Source organism: Phascolarctos cinereus, unplaced genomic scaffold (assembly GCF_003287225.1).
Source record: "Phascolarctos cinereus isolate Bilbo 61053 unplaced genomic scaffold, phaCin_HiC Scaffold_4;HRSCAF=312, whole genome shotgun sequence".
Lineage (NCBI taxonomy): Eukaryota > Metazoa > Chordata > Mammalia > Diprotodontia > Phascolarctidae > Phascolarctos > Phascolarctos cinereus.
The window spans coordinates 62444897-62466446 of NW_027555847.1; the positions used below are offsets into that span (position 1 = coordinate 62444897).

The 21550-nt window shown below is 41.5% G+C and overlaps 1 protein-coding gene and 1 pseudogene across 2 annotated transcripts in view; both read left to right on the forward strand.

The window, feature by feature from the left end:
* The first annotated feature begins 3491 nt into the window (after nt 1–3491).
* On the forward strand, nt 3492–7277 carry LOC110204823 (translation machinery-associated protein 7 pseudogene; annotated as a pseudogene). Its single transcript, XR_013485620.1, has 2 exons — nt 3492–5047; nt 6740–7277. The product of XR_013485620.1 is annotated as a translation machinery-associated protein 7 pseudogene (transcript).
* Nucleotides 7278–14068: 6791 nt separating this feature from the next.
* RAB7A (RAB7A, member RAS oncogene family) overlaps nt 14069–21550 on the forward strand; it is a 59679-nt gene continuing 52197 nt past the window's right edge. Inside the window, exon 1 of the mRNA XM_020981201.2 lies at nt 14069–14310. The gene's annotated coding sequence lies outside the window, so the exon portion shown is untranslated. The remainder of the gene's footprint in view (nt 14311–21550) is intronic.

The following is a 21550-nucleotide window of genomic DNA, read 5'->3' on the forward strand; positions in this document are numbered from 1 at the left end:
AGTACCTGTTTCAGCCACCTTCGTAGCCCTTGGAATATGGAGGGTTGTGGGTTAGACATCTATCTGGAGATAGCACAAAACTGGAAAGGACAAACCATTTGACTGTAGATTCAGAATCCAAAAAGATCTTGATGGGTCACAGCATAGGGCTAAATCTAATAAGATGAAAATCAGTAGGGATACCAAAAATCAGCTTCAGAAGTAAGAGATGGAGAAAATGTGGCTAGATAGCAGTTGTTCTGAAAAAGATCTTGAGGTTTTAGTATACAACAAACTCACTTTTATGCTATCTCCAGATTTAAAGAGTATGCCATTTATGCCTTTATCCAAATCATTTATAGATATGTTAAAAAGCATACGACCTGCTGGGGTGCTCCAGTGGAGGCCTCCTGACATGCTGAAAATTAACCATTAACAACTAATTTTAGAGTTAGGCCATCTGACCAATTTTGAATCATCTATCTAATCTACATCCCTCCATATTCATCACAAGAACAGTATGAACATTTTACCAAGTGCTTTGTTAAAACCCCAGTAAACTATATCCACAGTTATTTAGGAATCCTGACCGGAAAGGAAATGAGGCGGAATGACCTGTTCTCGATGAAGCCAGTCTGGCTCTTTGTAATCACTGCTTTCCTTTCTAGATGTTCCCCAACCACCTCTAGACATCCATTCTAGAATTTCCCCAGAAATGAAAGTCAAGCTAAAGCCCTAGAATTTGCGGATTCTCCTCTCCTCTCCTCTCCTCTCCTCTCCTCACTTCTCCTTTCCTCTCTTTCTCTCTGAAAATCAAAGTATTTGCCCTTCTTCAGTCTTGTGATGAGTCTCTCATTTTCCACGACTTTTAAGAAGTCATTGGTACAGCCTCAGACCAATACTTGACACTTACTAGCTATGTGACCTTGGGCAAGTCACTTAACCCCAATTGCCTAAAAAAAAAAAAAAGGAAGAAGTCATTGGGAGTGGCTCACCAGTCACATTTCTGTATCCCAGAATAAAGTTGCCCTGGACCAGATGACTTGAACTTACCAAGGGTACTAGGTGCTGTCTTTATTTATCTTGGCTATTCGGCTTCCTAGTCAGTCATTTCCAGGGCAAAGATCCTTCTCCTTGGCAGAGAAAACAGAAACTATACAAACATTGGACAGCTCTGCTTTCTCTTCGGGATCAGTTAACATCATCCCATCCACCCTAGGCAAAGGTCTTGGCTATTCTTTGACCTTTCTTTTTCTCCTAATAGAGTTTAGTGGAATGAGTTCACTTTGACTCCCCTGGGGTTCTAGTCCCCATAATCTGTGTTCCCCCCACTGTTAGGAGCCAGTGACCAGATCTCATTTTTATTTAACCACTTATTATCCATTGACTTTTACAAAGGGATATTTTCCCCAATGCCTCAGGGCCATAATCTGCCTTACTCCAACCCGATGGTGTTGGGTAAGGAGGGAGAGAATAAGGCTCATAACTTAGCTCAGTTCCTATGTAGTACTGCTCTTACCAAATTCATGCTTGGAAATGGCATAACTGTTGGGTGAGTCCTTCTGCTGGTCTGGGGTCCTAAAAGCTGTTACTAAAGATCACTTTTTCTCCTCAGGGCATTGAGCCTACACCAGCTGAAAAACCCAAGGATTTTGGGCTTTGGCTAAAGATTGAAGCCCATTTCTCAGAAGCCATGAGGACTTAGAGAGAAAGCCTAGAGGCCTTCCCTTTATGATGGGGTCTCTCACCTGATGTTATAAGTGAAAATTTGATCACCACTTAAAGCAAAGAGACAAAGAAATAGCTGTAGGTGATGGGCCATTTTGAATACCTACAAAGCCAGTCAGAAAGCCTCCCCTATACCATGTGATTGGTTGGCAGTCACCAGTTCCAGGATGTCTGTCTATATGTGGTCCCAAGTTTCCCACCCAACAACCAATTCTTCCCCATTCATGAAAATCATATCCAAATTAGAATAGATTCTTAGTCCCAGGAGCCAGGCTCATAAAATAGCTAATATAGCCAAGTATCTGCCTAGACTTTAATTCTATTTTTTAACCATTCTGTTCTGTTCACTATTGTCTGTCTCTTTCTGCATCACTATTTGATTTCAAACTTAGAAATTTCTTGGAACTTCTTGCTAAATTTTACTCATTCAGTATCATTTTAGAATCTGTCCTTTCAAAAAAGAAAAAAAGGTCCTCTAGTTTATCTTGACCCTAAGATTTTTTGTTTGTTTGTCATGCAGGAATGAAAAAGCATTTATTAAGTATGTGCCATTATCTCATCTGATCTGTATAACAAGCCTGAATTACCACAACAGCCTTATGATTATTCCCATTTTACAGCTGAGGAAACTGAGGCAGGCAGAAGTTAAGTGACTTGCCCAGGATCACACAGCTAGTAAGTGTCTGAGGCCAAATTTGAACTCAAGCCTTACCGACTCCAGGCCCAGAGCTCTTTTTGATACACCACTTAGCTGCCTGTGCAGACGAATGAGGGGTGCAAAGACAAAGACGAAATTCTTAAGTAAAGGTACATCAGGTAGACACAATCCTCCACCTCATTTTATTTCAAATTTCTGGTTATATCATCTATTTGTGATCAGTTTTAAATCTTGCCACCTTTTGAACCCCACCCTAAGTCAGGCATCTCTTTATGAATATCTTCCTATGTTATTTTCACAACAAATAAAGTTTACTACCAAGGGCCAGGGGTGGCAGAGGCAATGGAGTATATGTAATAAAATAAAATAATTTTTTTTAAAAAGACCCTGACTCTGGAGTCGAGACCTGGGTTCATATGCTATTTCTGCTGCTTACTACCTAAATGGTTTCAGGCAAGCCACTTAAACTCTCTGGGTTTCAGTTCCTTCGTTTGTAAAAAGAGGGGGTTAGACTATATGGCTTCTGAGGCCCCTTTCATCTCTAGATCTGCGATCCTATGAATTGAATTTCATTGAACAAATGCAGATCTTTCCAGAGGGTCAGAGACAGCTGAGGCAGCAGGGAAAGAACAGTATACGTGAATCAGGACCTAGGTTTATAGCCAGTTCCTACACTTACTGGGTGTATGACAAATCACTTTACCTGTCCCTTTAAGTCTGTTTCCTCATTTTTAAAACGTGCATATTAGGAACTACATCTACTAGCTGTGTGCCACCATACATGCCTTCCATAAGAAGGCTTCCCCAATCCTTCTTAATTCCAGTGCCTTCCCTCTTTTAATTATTTCCTATTCTTCCTGTATGTAGCTTGCTTTGTACGTATTCCTTTGCATGATGTCACCTGATCTGATTGTAAGCTCCTTGGGGGCAGGAACGGTCTTTTGTCTCTTTTTGCATCCCCAGCACTCGGCATAGTGTCTGGTGTATGGTCAGCGCTTCATATATGTTTATTAAATTGAACTGAATTAAATGAAGGTCCCTGAGCCTCTATTTCCTCATCTGTGAAATGGCAATAATGTTTGTACTACAAGGTTATTGTGAAGAAATTGCTCTGCAAATCTCAAAGCACAGTAGAAAAAATAAAATTATTATTGCTATTTACCAGAAGTTGATTATAGATAACAGTTGCTTGTTTGCCTGAATCCCAAGCCAAGAAGAAGGCAAAACTGACCACCTAGCAAGGGACCCTGGATTAGAAGAGACCTCAATGAAAAGAAAAAAAGATTTTGGTATTCTAGGGATATGAATCAGATCAACAACGGAATGGATCTATCTTATCTCTGCAGCCCAAGCCTTCTGGTTGAACGGTAATCTTGACGACAGGAAAGCTTTTGGTCTCCCAGAGTCCTTTTCCCTTATCAGCGACGGCTTTCTGGGGTTAGTCAAGCCTAGAAGGAATGACTCTGGGAGAGCAGGGACAGGGCAAGGGAAAGCATAAAAAGAGCAAAACGAATTTTGCCTACGAGGGCGGCTGGCTCTGTCGTCTGGTATCGTCCAAATGATACTTGGAGCTCTTTTACCTTTGGATTTGTTCAGCTATCCAATATAGCTTTTCTACGAGATCTAGAATAAAATCATTCTTAGAGGACTGGAAATTGCCTCCCTCTCTCCGGAGCTGCAGACCTGGGATTCATTAAGAGGGAACTCCCTTAAGCAGGGCAGATAAGCTGTTCATCCGTAACTTTCAGTTTCAGAGTTGCCTCGGGGCACTAGGAGATGAAGTTATTTGCTCGTGGAGACACGAGCCAGTGTCCGAGGCCGGAACTGAGCCCCAATTCCAGACCAGCCCTCTCTCCACTCCACCACACTGCCCCTAACTAAAGCACAGTATTAATCCTGTGTGTTGGCAAGCTTTCTTCTTCCCTCTCTTCCCATTTCCTACTCTTTCTTCTCCGAGAACACTGATGCGAGTCCCCGTTTCACGTGACATTTTCCAGTGTGGGTAGCAATGAGTAATTAAAGGCTCTGAAACAGCTGGCCTCCCTACGTCCCAGACTCTCTGTCTCTGTCTCTGTTTGTCTCTGTCTCTGTCTCTCTGTCTCTCTTTTTACTTGTCTCTCTCTCTCCCCCCCTATTTTTCTATTTCTTTCTATCTCTCTCTGTCTCTGTCTCTGTTTTTCTCTCTCCCCATTTCTCTCCCTCTGTCTTTCTCTGTTTCTTTCTATCTCTCTGTCTTTCTCTCTATGTCTCTGTCTGTCTGTCTGTCTCTCTCAGTCTCTGTCTTTCTCCTCTCTCTGTTTCTGTGTCTCTGTCTCTCTCTTCAGGTGCCAGTGAAAAAGACCAGAGGCACTGTACTAACAGCACTGGGCCTGGAGTCAGGAAGACTCATCTTCATGAATTCAAATCTGACCTCAGACATTTACTAACTGTGTAACCCTGGGCAAGTCACTCAATCCTATTTGCCTCAGTTTCCTCATCTGTAAAATGAGTTGGAGAAGAAAATGGCAAACCAGTCCAGTAGCTCTGCCAAGAAGACCCCAAATGGGGTCACAAAGAGTCAGACACAACAGCATCTAAGGTCATCACTGGGAGAGCCATGGAGACCTACCAGTCTCAGAACAGAGAAACAAAGATTCCACTTATCAGGAGGAAAGAAAGGGAAAAAAAAGTCCTCCTTATCGGGTAAGCCTGGCTTTGGATAAGATCTTTCTATCACGTCATACCCATTTGGCCAACTCAGTCTCTCTTTCTTTCTTCACTCCATCCCAGTAGAATGTTACTTCTTTGAGGAAAGGGATTGATTTTGTCTTTGTATCCTCTGCACATAGCATCGTGTTTAACACATGGCAAGTGCTTAATAAAGGCTTGTTGAATTGAAAATTAAATGGAATTGTCCACTCTAAGCTAGTATTGTCCATCCCTCAGGCCCATTGGGCCTCAATACTTGCGTGTTGTTTCCATTCTATACCACAATTACCATTAATTGAATGGTGAGGCCACTGATCAGGCTAGACAGTGAAATTCAATTTTCAGTTCAAAAAAGTATTAAGTAGCCTGCTAAATTCAGACTGGACAGAGCCTGAGGTGAATGAAGCAATAGAGAAGGCCACCAGATTCTTCATCCAAGGAGCTTCTAGCCTGAAAAAGACCAAAGGCACTGTACTAAGGCCCAGCCCTCCACGAAATACTTTTGCAATGTCTCCAACCTATTTTTCTAGGCTTATTATACATCTTCCCCACTTTATAAACTCTACATTCCAGCCAAACAAGGATTCTTGCTGTTCCCGTATATACAACATTCCATCTCACTTATCTGCTTTTTTTAATACCTTCAGTGTTACTGATTTTTGTTTATATTATAAACATTTACAGATCTCTCCAGCTTTGTGAAGTCTCTTGTAACAAAGTAAAACAGTTAAACAAAACTGTTAATACAAGGACATCGGATGGAAGTTATGTTATATTTCACATCTAGTACCTCATCCCTACCTCTCTATTTTAAAAAATCAACAGAATTCTATTTTTCCTCCATCCTATCCCCTACCCTACTGAAAAAAAAAAAGGGGGGAGGGAGGGAAGCACATTTCTTTAGCATATTTGTTGAATTCTGCTTCACACTTACTAGCCAAGCCTTTCATTTTACAGATAAGGAAAGCAAGGCCCAGCAAAACGATTTATGTGTCTAAGGTCACACAAGCAGTAAGCAACAGAGGGACCCTGGCTCCAAAGCCAGTGATCATTTTGTGTCAAGCAGCCTTTTCATATCCATAAGGAAGTAGAATAGCTTAATAGGTCTCTGTTAACCCCTACCTCTCCATTTTTGCTACAAGGGGTACAAGACACTTATGATTTAATGCTTTATTTAATAACATGACTTTCCCTCTGTTACTTTTCTACATTTTCTCCTGTCTGTGTCTTGGGCGTACATAGTTGTCTGTGTGTTGTTTCCCCCATTAGATTGTAAGCTCCATGAGTGCAGGAACTATCTTTTCCCTTTCCTTCTATCCCCAGCATTGAGCACAGTGCCTGGCAGAGAGCAGATGGTTAATAAATACTTGTTGACTGCATTTGTTGCAAATATGCATAATCAAGCAAAACAAATTTCCCCAGTGGCTGTCCACAAAAATACATGTGCCTCATTCTGCACTCTGAATCCATCACCCTTCTGTAATATAATGAAAGCACATTTCATCATTGGTCCTTTAGAATCACAAATGGTCATTGTATTATAGCTGGGCTTTTACATTCCATGCTAGGAATGCTAGTTAGTGTTCCAAATGTATCTTAGCTAAAACTTGTGAAGACAATTTAAATGGTTATGAAGCCTGTACATTTGATATTGTTTGACCCTTAAGATTTTATATTTCTTAGTAGGGAGGAGGAAGAACAGCTGTACATTGTGGCTTGTTAAGATGTACATTTACGGCAGCGAAGGGGCTCGGGGCAGCTGAGTAGCAGGCACGATGTCCGGTCACAAGGGTGGTAAGAAGAAGCCTCTGAAGCAGCCCAAGAAGCAAACCAAGGACATGGATGAGGAAGATATAGCTTTCAAACAAAAACAAAAAGAACAGAAAAAACTGGAAGAGTTAAAAGCAAAAGCTGCTGGGAAGGGACCACTTAACCAGTGGCGGGATTAAGAAATCTGGCAAAAAGTAGCCATTCCTGTGTAGATAAGATGATGATTCCTGTTGGTTTCTTTCATGCTTTGTGACATCTGCATTTCCTACTTCAACATCTGTAGCAGCCTGCAGCCAAGATTAAGTGTTATCTTAATGAGTCTATTGTACATTGTAATAAACTTTTTTTAAAAATCAAAAAAAAAAGATGTACATTTACACCAAATTTGTATTTGCACTGATAGTATGGAAAATGAGGCACAAAATGTGTAATAAACTGTTAAATTTTTACACTATTGGATTCCATCTATATGTGTGTTTGTTTCTGTATATGTGGGTTTGTGTGGTAGAGGTTATATTTAACATCCTTCCAAAGAGTGTGCAACCTGGTAAAATGATAAGGACACATACAAGGTAAAATGGTACAAGACACAGGCAAGACTTCCAAGGACTCGTTATATGAGGGCAGGAAAAGGAAAGACCACTCCTGACTGGCAGCAGGGTCAGGGAAGGCTTCATGCAGAAGGTGGCATTTGAATAGGGTCTGGGAGGATGGGTAGGATTTCAACAGGCAGAGCTGGCGGGCGGGGGGGGGGGGATGATGCTGTCCACATAAGGAGCAGAGCTGAGCAATCGGCATGAAAGTGGGAGAGGGAGAGAGCAGAACATTTAGAGGGGATGGAAAGTCATACAGTTTGGCAGTGGTGTGGAAATACATGGTAGGGAGTGGTGTGAGATAATGTTGCAAAGATCAGATGAGCAAAATGAACCCTATCACTCTACCTGGAGGGGAGGTGTTGTGGGCAAAGGGAGTGAGGAGGGAAAGAAAGGGATCCTTGGGCAGAGCAGACAACCTCTAACTAGGGTTCCTGACTTTTCTGAACCTAGATCCCTTGCAAGAACCCAAGTTATGTGGGATTAAGAGAGAAAGAATCTTTCCCCTGAGGTCAGAACTTTATCCTGGACGTATGTGTTTTATGTTCCAAGAGGAGTGGGCTTGGGGAATCATTTTCAAATAATAGTACACTAACATTTTCTTCACAATAGCACTGTGAGGCAGGTGGATATTATTATCATCATTATTAATTGTTATTGTAATTTCATAAATGAGGAAACTGAGTTTCTGGGAGGTTGAGTTACTTGACCATCTTTTAAATAACAGTTTATTCTTCTGGTGATCCTATATAGCTCTTAATCATGGAATTCCACAATGTCCCAAAGAGTAATGGAATGTCATATTGTGAGTATATATACAATGCAACTTATTACTGATATATTGAAAGCAAGAGATCATAAAAGATAAAGAGATGTATGATCAGAAAAGAAGGTGGGCCACTCATATGTATCTGAGGCCTGTGTGAACCTAGGTCTTTTTACTCCAAGCCTTTTGCTCTATTAACTATGACAGTCACCCATGGTCACACATTTAGGAACTGTTTGGGGTAGGGTTTGAAGCCAGTTCTCTTGACTCCATGTTGAGTTATCTTTCCCCTATTCCACTGAAAGGACATCAGAATTATATAGATGTAGGGTTTTGAACCAGTTATATGATTTATGTGTCTATAAAAATAAGGTGATTGGATTAGATGGCCTTTAAGGTCCTTTCCAGCTCTAGGTTACTTCTCTTGGAAGCAGGGTAAAGTTTTGAAATAGGCCAATTTTGTCTTGGGCATTCCTCCTACTTTCCTGTCTTCACTGTCCCAAGGGCCTATAGCCCTGACCTTCTTCCTCTACACACACACTCTGGCACCCCTCCCAAACCTGCCCTACTTCCCAAAGTGCTCCATGCTCCAAAATTAACTACTATCCTTTCTCCCTCTTTAGGAAACCCCTATTCCCTCAGTGTAATTGTGGTCATCTGTATATTACAGGAAAAGCAAACTGATTCAACTAATTTACTCTAATGTGGGACTGAATGACCTAGAAATACCTAACCATTCTAGAAGTGTTCACATTTTTTTTTTGAAGAGGATGATTGTTATTCTGAATAAATCTACACCTGGTCATTCTTGGAGTCCTCCTCCCAACCCCCAACCCCAGCAGACAAACAAAGCAGAAATGAAATGAAATAATTCAAGCAATGCAGAGGATGTCTTAGGGAATTACAGGCAGGCCAGCTCCAGGCCTTGGATAAGCTTTCCTAAACTCATTCTTTTTTCTGCAACTTTTTTCTTTCTTCTACATCTGTAAATACAAATTCTCTTAAGTTTTATTTTGTTTTGTTTTGTTTATTTGGATACCTCCCTAGATGGACCAAAAACAGAAGACTTCAGTGTGGAAAGACAGGGGTAGCCCTTTGTATATACCTGAGATTTATAAGTCAGTTCTGCAGGTAATTAAGTGCCACCCCTGTATTACAGACAGGTATTTCTTAAGAGATCAGAAGGAAAGAAATTTCTGGAGGCCAGAAGAGTAAGAAAAGGTTTGGAAAAGACTTTGGACTTGGCTTTAATGTAAAGAATGGGTATGTTTTAGAAATGCAGAAGAGGGGAAAGGGAGGCTTGTCATGGAGGAGAGGCTTTACGAACAAAGGCCAAGAGGGAGGATGGAGCATGGCACTTGTTTTTTGTGTTTTCCACTCCATAGTATTTATTTTTTCAATTACACGTAAAGATAGTTTTCAACATTCACTTTTATAAGATTTTGAGTTGCAATTTTTTTTCTCCCTCCCTTCCCTTTCCCCTTCCCAGGACAGCATGCAATATGATATAGGCTAAACATGTAGAATCCTATTAGATATATTTCCATATTAGTCATGTTGTGAAGGAAGAATCAGAACAAAAGGAAAAAACTGTAAGAAAAAAAAGAGCAAATAATATGCTTCGATCTGCATTCAGACTCCATAGTTCTTTCTCTGGATGTGGATAGCATTTTCCATCATAAGTCTTTTGGAATTGTCTTAAATCATTGCATTGCTGAGAAGAGCTAAGTCTATCAAAGCTGGTCTTGCACAGTATTGCTATTACTGTGTACAGCATTCTCTTGGTTCTGCTCACTTCACTCAGCATCAGTTCATATAAGTTTTCCCAGGTTTTTCTGAAATCCACTGGAGCATGGCATTGTGGAGATCAATCTGTTCAGATTGCTGAGAGGTAGGGATTGAGGAATATTGTGAAAGATAAGATGTAGGGCTGAAAATCTAGAGGGTTTATAGGAACTGCAGTGCAGGTATACCCAGATTAACATGTCCTGGGGAGGTTCCTTTAAAACAAATTTAGTCATGTTTTAGAATACACACAAAACCCCAAAACTTTGTAAATCATGCAAAGTCACTTTGGCCCCATCACATGAGCCTTGAATCAAGGGCTATGGAGAGATGTATAGTGGGGACAAGCCGATGGCAGCCTGCTTCCAATGATGACCTATGCAAAAAAAAAAAAAGTGACATAAGGTATATCACTGAAGAAATGAGTGTTTAGAAAAGGAGGAAAGGTTAGGCATGACTCTGCAGGCCTGTAGTCCCTGCTACTGAGGAGGCTAAGGCTGGTGGATCACTTGAGTTTGGGGGTTCTGAGCTACATTAGGGATAAAGCTGATTGATGTCTATCTTGTGTGGCATAAATATAGTGAGCCTCTGCTCTATGAGACTGCTTAAAGTAGAGCAAACCAGCACTGGTTGGAAACTGAGCAGGTCAAAGCTGGCTCATGAGTGGCTGGTGTACTTTCTAGCCTGGGAGAGATAGGGAGACAAAGAGAAAGAAAGGAAGGAAGGAAGGAAGGAAGGAAGGAAGGAAGGAAGGAAGGAAGGAAGGAAGGAAGGAAGGAAGGAAGGAAGGAAGGAAGGAAGGAAGGGAGGGAGGGAGGGAGGGAGGAAGGAAGGAAGGAAGGAAGGAAGGAAGGAAGGAAGGAAGGAAGGAAGGAAGGGAGGAGGAAGGGAGGGAGGGAGGGAGGGAGGGAGGAAGGAAGGAAGGAAGGAAGGAAGGAAGGAAGGAAGAAGGGGAAGAAGGAAAGGAAACAAGAAAGTAAGGAAGGAGGAAAGGAGGGAAGAAGGAAGGAAAGAAAGGAAGAAGGGAGAGAAAGAAAGAAAAAAAGAAAGTAGGCCAGCCACCCTTATAAGGCTAAGAGATCCCTTACACATATAATCCACTTTAGCACACTGAAGATCCTCCTTTATGACACATCTATGAGAGAACATGGATGCATAAGATGAGAGGGCAAGGACATCTGACATCTCATTTCCCACCAGCTGTACCCCTTTTGTATTTCTTTGACTTCTTCCACCATGGACCCAAAAAACTATCATTGGGAAATCTCATCTCATTAGATCCAATCAGCCTTATTACACCTCTTCACATCTACCCCTCTCATTGGAGGGTGGAGCCATAGACTCCCCTATTTAAGGAGAGGAGACAGGACAGACATCTAAGACATCTCTTTATTTCCCACCTGGCTGCACCCATTTTGGACTTATTTGACTTCTCCATCATGCCATTGTGCTGGCTATCTCCCCTTTCCTTTTTCCAGCTTTCTTTTGTATATTGTCTTCCCCCGTGAGATTATATGCAGTTTGAGGGCAGAGACTGTCTTTTTCATATTTGTATCTCCATCACTGAGCACAGTTCCCGACAGGTGCTTAGTAATATTTATTGACTACTTATTGACAATTAGCAAGGATGGATTTTAACCTGTACCAATGGGGAAAATATTCATTTTGATAAGATTACAGATCATTTTTCTACCTATAGCTTTTAATTTAGCTCCTTATAATTGAAGGTTTTTATATAAAATTGTGAATAATAATCATAGCTCGTATTTACATAGAGCTTTCCAGTTAACAAAGAGAGTTATTGAAATTTGTCTCTCAGTGGATAATCTCTTCACTATGAATGTCCAGTATCTTCTTGCTCTCTAAACCCCTCACAGCTATCAAAACAAAAAATGATCTGCTATTAGTCATTCTTACATGTGGCATAATAATAATAGTAATATTAACAAACTGGCATTTATATTCTACTTTAAGGTTCTGCAAACACTTTACATATATTATTTCACTTTGGAAAAGAGCACTATACTTGGGAGTCAGAGGACCTGGGCTCAAGATACCACACAGCTCAGCTGCTTCCTGGTTGCATGACTTTGGGTAAATCACTTGGTCTCTTTAATGCTTAGTTTCTGCACTTGTAGAATGGAGATTATACGTCCTTCTGAAAACTACTTCCCCCTGTCTCCCAAGGCATATCTTGGATATCTTTGAAGGGCCCCATTCTTCTCAAAGCCTTCCCTGATCTCCTATATTCCATGATGATCATGGGATTATAGATTTAGAGCTGGAAATCTAGTCAGGTCATCTAGTCAAGTCTTGAGGTCATCTAATCCAGATTTTTTATTTTATAGATGAAGAACTGAGGTGCAGGGAGGTTGTCACCTTATGACCCAAGGTCATACTTTCCTAAAGTATTAAGTAGGAGAGCCAGGATTTGAAAACAGGCATACTTCAAATTTGTTGTTTGTTCTTCCTTATCAAAGAGGACCAGTGACATCACAGGATGATGTCTTGACTAGTTCATAAATTGGATTTAAGTGAGGCAGAATTGCACAAAGTTGTCAGCCTCTCTCTCTTCCAGAGACATCAAAGTCCAGTAGCAGGACAAAAGTCAGGATGACTAGTGATGGCCTGGAATGCAGTGGATGACCTTGGCATCTTTGATGTCTAAGTTCTAAATTTAGAGTTTCTCTCTCTCTCTCTCTCTCTCTCTCTCTCTCTCTCTCTCTCTCTCTCTCTCTCTCTCTCTCTCTCTCTCCTTTTCTCTCTCCCTCCCTCCCTCCCTTCTCCATCCCTCCTCAGAATTTCTTTAATATTTATAGTCTGCCTCACTAATTAGGGACTTATTCATTGACTTGCATTGATGACATTCTTTGCCTACTTCTCACCCTTAATGATCTCATCCAGGACTTGGGCTTCACCTCCCATTTCTAAACCAGATTTCCAAATGGGTAACTCCATTCCCAATCTCTTTCTAGAGTTAATCCAGTCCTATATTTCCAACTGCCTGCCATATACTTCCACCTGGAGTTTTCCCAGGTGCCTAGATTGCATCACCTCCTCATCTCAGAATCCTTTAGTTTTAGCTCAGCTGCCATCTCTTTCTTCCATGAACCCTTCCCCGATTCCTTCAGTTTAGTACTCAAATAATCTTGTACTTACTTATCTCTGTATATGCTGTAACATTTCTCTGTGTGCCCCCCCACCCCCATCCCCACCACGTAAGCTCCTTGAGAGCAGACAATGTTTTATTTTACCTTCGTATCCCCAGCACCAACCAGCATATTGTCTACCATTTGGCAGTCAATCACCTCAAACTCAACAAGTCCAAAATTCATCATCTAACTTCTTGTCTCTGTGGATGTCACCATCATCCTTGTAGTCACCTAGGCTTGAATCCATGGGTTCTTAACCTTTTTTTGTTTCATGGACCTCCTCTTTGGTAGGCTTCACAATAATGAATTTTTCAGTTAAGGTTAGTGAAAATGGAGATGTAATTCCTGCCCCTATTCAGGCTCATGGACCTCTTGAAAAGTACCCACGCACCCCTGGGGGTTCATTGGAATTCTTTAGAGTGTAAATTCCTTGAGGGCAGGAATTGTCTTATTTTTCTATGTCTATGCCCAGCGCTTTGCATGTAGTAAGTGCTAAATAAATGTTTTATTCGTGCATTCACCTTGCACTAAGGTCTTTAACACTAAGGTCTTTTTGAACCTCATGGCTTGCCCATGAAACATCTCCAGCACCTGGCATTCAGTAGGTGCTTAATAAAACCCTCGTTGGACGAGGTGTATGAATGAAGTCCTGAATGAGAATCCTACAAGTAAATGGAACCCTAGGGCTCTGTTGCGACGGTGGGGACGCCATCACACTTAGAATCGCAAGGAGAAGCTGTCATTGCTTCCTTTTTCTTTCTCTCTCCCGGGTGGAGAGCTGGGAAGGTCAGCTTGGGGTCCAACATGGCGCCGCCCTTAGACCAGCGGCCACTCAGACTGGGGGTCGCCATCTTTCCCCACGTGATCTCCAGCACGGCCGGGCCCGGCTGGTGTCAGGCGTGCGGACGTACGGGGCGGGCCCTAGCGTCGGGGGTCTCGTGACAGGCACTTCCGCTCGGGGCGGCGGCGGTGGCGGAAGTGAGAGCGGAGCCCTAGTGTTGGCCATAAAGCCTGAGGCGGCGACGGCGACAGTGGTGGAAGAAGAAGGAGGCGGTGAAGGAGAAGGAGAAGGGAGCCTCGTCGAGCGGACTTGGAGCGTCCCCTTCCCTGCTGCCCTGTTCGCCGAGCCCTCGACACGCATCCGGCATAGCTCCCGAGCCCCCGGAGGAGCCGCCCGCCCTCTTGTCTGCGGTGAGCCGCGGGCCCAGCTGCCCCCTCCGTCCGTCCGTCTGCCCGCCCCCGGCCCCCTCCGCCCTTCCCCCTCCGACTCTCCCGTCCTTCGGGGCCGAGGCCTAACGAGGGTCCGGCCGCTCTGGCAGTGAAGCGGGAGGTCCCGGGGCCTCGTGGGAGGGGTCCGAGCACTGGTCAGGGGCGCCGGGGCCGGTCGGAGGCAGCGGCATGCGGACGGGGACGTCGCCGGGGGCCCGGGGCTCGCCCTTCTTTTCTTCGAGGGCCGCCCGAGCCGTGGGTTGGGGGCCAGGGCGGTCAGCTGTCGTGGGATTGTTTATTAGGCGCTTGGTGCCGGGAAGCGGGGAGGAAGGGGCGGCCGTCCAGCCGGCCTTCGGGGCCGCAGGACCCGCTTGGGGGTGGTTCCTCAAGTGTTTCGCTCGCTGAGCTTTGCGAACGAGGAGGTAAGGTCGGGAAGGATTTCGGCCTTGTGCAATGATGAAATGAGCGTTGGTGGCTCCTCACCAACGAGGAACAGGTCGTCTGTGTGATGAGAATGATGACAAAACAGCAATTTTCGGTGATAGTTTCCCGGGTTGCAGTCGAATGTGCGGGGATTTGTCATAAGTTTCAAAGCTGTGAGCCCATTAAGTTATTAAACTCGATTCTTTTGTTTGGGAGAGGCTTCCCCTGAACACCTGAGTCAAGCTGAATCAGTCAAAGTCATGTGGTCAGTATGCTTTTCCTTCGTGTTGTGTCCATGTGAGACCCTTCAGGCCGTGGAAGATATAGGGCTTTTTGTGATCCACACGTGTTAACAAATCGTGGCTCCTTTGTGGGGTGAGGTTCTAGATTAAATTTAGATCTTGCCTAGTAGCTTTCTCAGGTTATCCTACTGAGTTATGTTTAGTGGGTTAAATAGACATTTTGAATGGAATCCTGAAGCTTGCAGTGACTTTTGTTATGCTGTCTGATAATTGTTTTTGGCAAAGCTTTTATAGAGCTTCTTCAACAGCAAGGAACAGTTCTTTGCTAACGCCAGTAATTCAGCTGGCGGTTGTTACTTCAAGTATGCTTTTCTGTCGTTCTAGTAAACTTAGGAGCACTTGAGTGCTGTCAGGATAACTTACCTTTGTTAAAAGATAAACTGAGACTTGGAAGCTGGCCTTCTGTACTTATTTCTAGTACTGTAATTTGAATTTTAACAAAATAGAGTGAAATAAGTGAAGATCTAGTGTGTTTGAGTGTTCTTACTCTTTTAAAGCTTCATGTCTTCTCCTTGGATACTGAAAGAATAAGTACTGTCTTTTCCTTGTGACATTAGCAGCTGATTTAAACACATGACTTGTCATCTGTGGATTCATAAAGTTTGTCCAGATTGTTATTCTTTTTAGAGAACTGGGGTCTTTCCAGATGTGCAACATGAGAACTTGGTGTTAAGTAGGGTAACTTTAGCCCATTGTTGGTGTTCAAGTATTTCTTGATGAGTGAAATGAACCATGTACCAGGAACCCTGAATAATTTGAGTTTGAATGGTTCTTCCCTAGAGAATGTTATCTTTAAAGCTGCCTAATAATAAAAGCCTCTGTGGGGGGGTGTACATATATGTGTGTATATATTTAATTTTAAAGAATGGTTTGTAAGTAGAGATTTTTTTTTTGATGAGGGGTTCCAGATGAAAGCAGAAGCAAAGATAGGAATGTGGGAAAGAAGAGCTTCCGAATTTAACCTGAAATAGTAATTCCAGCTTTTTGTTGATTTTCACTGTGAAGTACTCTTTTTAGTCTTCCTTGGATTTATAAAGGAATATTACTATCAGATACTGTTCTCCAGATTAAAAATAACAAATTTTTTATGTGCAAGAATTTGTGTGGAACAAATTTGGATATCATAGGAACATACAGTGATGAAACTTTGGAAACATACAGACTGTTATTTTCTGAAGGGGAACATGTAGACATGTAGTTCGGGAATAGCTATTACTTTCTCTTTCTTATGTCAACCCAGATTACAAAATTGACACATGATAATTTAGATTATATTTGGAATTTGATGGGTTAGGGAAATGTCTGTTTAGGTTGAATTTTGAGGGAAACTAGTTAATATTGGCCATGTACCTCTGTGACAAGTTACCCCTGGGGCTTCAATTGTTACTTAAAGCATATCCTTAATTTGGGGGATTAACTACTGTTCCTTGTCTTTGTGGCTTTCATGGTGCTTTTTTTGTCAAATAAATTCCTCATATTTGTTTTCTACTGATCTACAGATGTTAATGACTTGTTAAAATGTACTTACTGAAAGGTTTGAAACATTTGGTATAGGCTAGATTCCTGATTGCTATAGCTGAAGTGATTGAGGAGTTTTCACACTTGGAACACATCCTATCAGCTACATTCAACATATCTTTGTTAAAAGTTGCCCATGTGAAATGCTACAGCTCTCATTCCTTTTTCTTAGTCCAAACAAGGATTTTTGATGAGGGGTCTATAGTAAGACTGTGTGGATCAGAGGGACATCGATGTTTCAGGAAAACAGCGTTTTGACACTGTTTTATCTCATGTGATTGTTTGCAGTTATTTAATGAAGGAACAGTTGGATCTGAAGCAGCCTCCAAACAGTGATGCTTATTTTGTCTGCTTTTTTTTTTTTTGTAAACTAACTTTGTCTCTGGTTAGAAACCCTATGATCACAAAGCCTCTCAGACTTATGGCATATGTTGTCTTGAATCAGAATTGCCTACAAAGTGGGAGCAATCAAAGTGCAAGCAAATAAATAAATAAATGCCTTCTCACACCCCCTCCTCCCAACCGAACCATTCATTTAGCCTGAGGATTTTACCTTTCTTGAGCACGAACCGAATTTTGAAGGAAGCACTGTGAATTAAAGTTTGTGGGTGTGGTCTGCGTTTGATGTATCTTGCACAGGTAAATCAATGCAAAATACAACTGTGGTCTCTACAGTGATTTTACCTAGTTTGTCTTTTGTGCTCCTGAAAACTGTTCAGCTGTGCTAATGAGCCCAGTATTAATCCACAATCTAAAGTAATTTAAACACAGAGCTATGACAGATTTTAGTAGATGCCGAACTAAGGAGCCCAAGGGCTAGGAATGGAAACTAGGAGGAGGCTTCCTCCTTATTAAGGCCAAACAGTGGTTCTCTTGGCACTGATGTCATCTTCTGAAGAAGGACTTAGGGGATAGAAATAAGTGTTTGCTTCTCTTTTCTTCTCAGATCCTGTATTCCAAAGCCTACTGTCTCACTGCTGCCTCTTATCTCATATATAACATTGTTATTGAATTCTCAGTTGCAATTCTTTGGGTTATCAAACTACTGTCTATTCCATTTAAATAAATTTCTTTGCTGTTCCATCTGCAGTTTGGTGCAGTAACATTTTGCAATGTGTTAATCTCAGAATTACCTGCCCCCACATTTTCACTCTTCTTGCCGTGATTTTCTTCCCACTTTTTATACTGAACATGGGGAAAATAGTGTGCCTCTGCCTCTTGAAATTCTCTGAAGCGTCATAGTGATTAGTTATATCAGTTACAAATCAGAACTGAGTGCTATATCAGATAGATTTGAACAGGTCAAAGAAATGTTTGTTGAATTTAGATTTTTTTTTTACTCCTTACAAAGATATATTTAAATTTTAAATCAGTTACAATTCTGGGCTGCAGTTTTGAAAAGCAACTTTGAAGAATAGCTGTTTTCAAAATATTTCATTTTGGGAGATAGTTTGAAAGTTTTGTGTCTGTCCTTTGCATACTTGATTGCAAATTCTTTACTTTATGCAAGAGGACAGAGGAACCTCTGCTATGTGCTGCCTTTTTTTTTTTAAAGTGATGTCACCACTGCTGTGGAGATCAATCTAACTGATTCGCTTCCCATTTTGCTTAGTGCCAAGGAGTATGAGTTCCATGGACACAACAAAATTGTGGCAACAAAATGAAAACTAATGTCTACTTTAGGAATTCTCCAATTTAATGAGTAAATTTCACATGGCATAGCTTGTATTAGTGCTATTATATGTATTAAAGGTGTGTGTCTCCCCCCCCCATAGTGTCTTCTTTTTTAAAATTGTCCAAATTGCTTTATTGTTTGGTTTATATATATATATATATGTATATATATATATATGTATGTATGTGTATATATATATATGTATGTATGTATATATTTGTTTTCATCTCCCAAAACCCACCTTCTTACCCTCTCACTCTAAACCCTTCCCTCCTGCCCTGCAATTGAGAACACAAGAAAAACAGCCTATTACAAATATACATAGGGCATTGGTTTCTTCAAGGTAACTACCTACCTTATAACTATTGAGCTAATAACCACAGATGTATGCATATCAGGCTGATTAAATACAATTACATAGCTTATAAGCATGGAAGAGATCAACTATCTTTATGTCTTCAAGGTTTTCAAGAGAATCAATATGGAAAATATTAATAACTCATACTTTTATAGTACCTTAAAGTATGTAAAATACTTTCCTCAACAGTCCTCTTAAGGACTGTTGTGCAAGTATTCTTTTGCAGATGAGGAAACTAAAGGTTTGAGGTTAAGGGATTGGCCCAGTAGTTGTAGATTCCTATAGCTATTAAGTCCCTAAGGTAGGATTGGAACTCAGGTTTCCTGATTTCAGGGCCACAATTCTCAGTTGTTTTATATTGTCCTCTGTGTTTGGACTCTGGTATTTGTATCCATTTTAGTTTTTGTTTCTATCCTTTAGTAGACTGGAAGCTTCTTGCAGTCTTGAGAATTAGTTACAATGCTTGGCTGTGTCTTCCCTCACTTCTACTGCCTCTTTTCCAGTGAGAAACAGCTCTACCAAACCAGGGGGAGTAACTAATCTGCCCCATGGCTCAGTCAACTGTTTCAGAGAGCCCTTCCTGGGCTGTGCTGCTGCTGCTGCAGACCTTTGTTCAGATGGAGCCGCCGTTCTAGAAGTGAATGCGGGTCAGTGAAGGAGAAGCTGGGAAGGAGAGCTGGGTCCTGGCAGTGTGCTGAAACTTGTACTGCTTGGTGCCGAGGAAGGGTGACTCAGAGCCTGCAGTCTATCTAGGGAGCAAGACACACACAGACACAAACTATCTAAAAACACATATGAGGTAACACCTATGAGAATATAATCACTGTAGTGAAAACTATAGAAATGGGTTGTAGTGATGGTTTGAGATGAATGACATTAAGCAAGAAATGGCAAATGGTAACAGACTCTTCATTTCCACCCCCAGACCCAACATAGATTTTCATTATTCTTAAACATTTCAAATAGTCAAAGTAAATTTGCCAGTCTGGGTCTGATGGAATTAGATTGTGTAGGACTTTAAATGTCAAATAAAAATTTGTGTTTTATTTGAGACAGTCGAGAGCTACCAAAGTATTTTGAGCAGGGGTTACATGATCAGACCTTTAGGCATATTAGTTTGGCTGCCGTGGGGAAGATAGACTGGAGCCTCCCAGAATAGGAGGCTATTTTTAATAGTTCTACTAATAGGTTATATGGGCCTAGATTCTATCTCTGTAAGCAGAGAAGGGAATTGATGCCAGAGATTGCGTGGATGGAGAATTGACAGGATGTGGGAGGGAAGAGCTGAGGATGATTCGGAGGATTCAACCTGGATGGCTAGAAGCTTTGGAAGTTCAGAAGAAGGGGAAGATAAAGGGTTTTGTTTTGGACATGAGAGGTTTGAGTTATCCACAGGAGTTTAGAGGGAAGTATCCCATAGGTGGTTGGTACAACTCTTCCAACAGACATCCCATAGACATTTCAAACTCCGCAAATCTAAAACAACTTGTTACCTTTTATATTAAGCTTTCCCCCCCAAAAAAAAAGATTCCAGTGGGCTCCCTCTTGCCCGAAGGATGAAGTACAGACTCCTCTTTAGGGCGTATATAGCTTTTCTTCAGTAACTCTTGCCAAACTGGCCTGCTTGCTGTTCTCCATCCATGACATTGTTTCTCCTTTCTCTGTGCCTTTGCACAAACTGTCCCTTGGGTCTGGTATTGTGGATCCCTTGCTTCCTTTAAGATTTAGTTCAAGCCTTAGGTCCTAACCTCCTTCCTGAGGCCTTTCTGTATTGTTCAGCTACTAGCGCCCTCACTAGATTACCATATATATTATTTAATAATAATCATAGCTAATATTTATGAGGTGCTTACCATAGTAATGCCTAGCATTGATCCTCATAACATCCCTTTGAGGTTGATGCTGTTATTATCCCCATTTTACAGATGAGGAAATTGAGGCAAACGGAAGTCAAGTACCTTGCCTGGGGTCACACAGCTAGTGCGTCTTAGAGTCCGATTTGAAATCCGGTCTTCCTGACTCTAGGCACAGCACTCTACTGTGCCTCCTAGCTGCTTCCAGTATTTTTTTCTAGTATTTCCTTATGTGTGTGTGTGTTGTGTTAGTGTGCTCCTTGAGGATTAGGGATTGCTTTACAGTCTTATATTACACATAGCATTGTGGCTGGCATGTTGGTGCTTATTAAATGCATTTTGTTGTTGAGACACAGCATTTAAAAAATTCCCTTTCTAGGTTTGATTTTTTCTTCTCTTTGTCCTTTCAGAGCAGGTTTTGAAAATATTTGTATCAGTTAAAAATTATTACTTTAATCTCACTTTGAGCTTGTTTTTCCATCAATAATTTGGACCTGTTCCTGCTGGTAGAACTCACTCAGATACTGAGGTGTGAGTTTAGCGTAGTAGTAGATAGTACCAGCAGCATTCAGTGCACTTCACTTTGACTTAGTAAGAATAGTCCCCACACTGTTAGAATTACTTGTTAACAATGTTGTAGCATTTCCACTGTGATTGGTGGTAGTGGCAACTTTTGCTTCTAACAAAGTATTATATAGGTTATGCATGTACATATACATACATTTCATACACTGTCTCTGATGAATAAATTTATAATTTTCTCATCCTGCAGAGTAAATTTCTACACAGTATACTGGCTGTGATTTTGTTACAGTATGGATAGATGTGCTAAGAGATTTTAAGCTTTTCAGAAATATAGGTCAGGATGACCGGAGATGGTTCTCGTTAAATCACACACCAGAGCCAAGTATGTATAGATCCCTGAAGTGTGCCACTGGAGACCTACTGCATGTTGACATTATCTCTTTGAGAACCTGCCACCTATCCAGTTTTGAATTCATTTGATTATATTATCATCTAATCCATATCTTTTCCATCATCTCCCCAAGAATAGTATGAGACAACTTTATCTAAAACTTTGCTAAAATTTCAG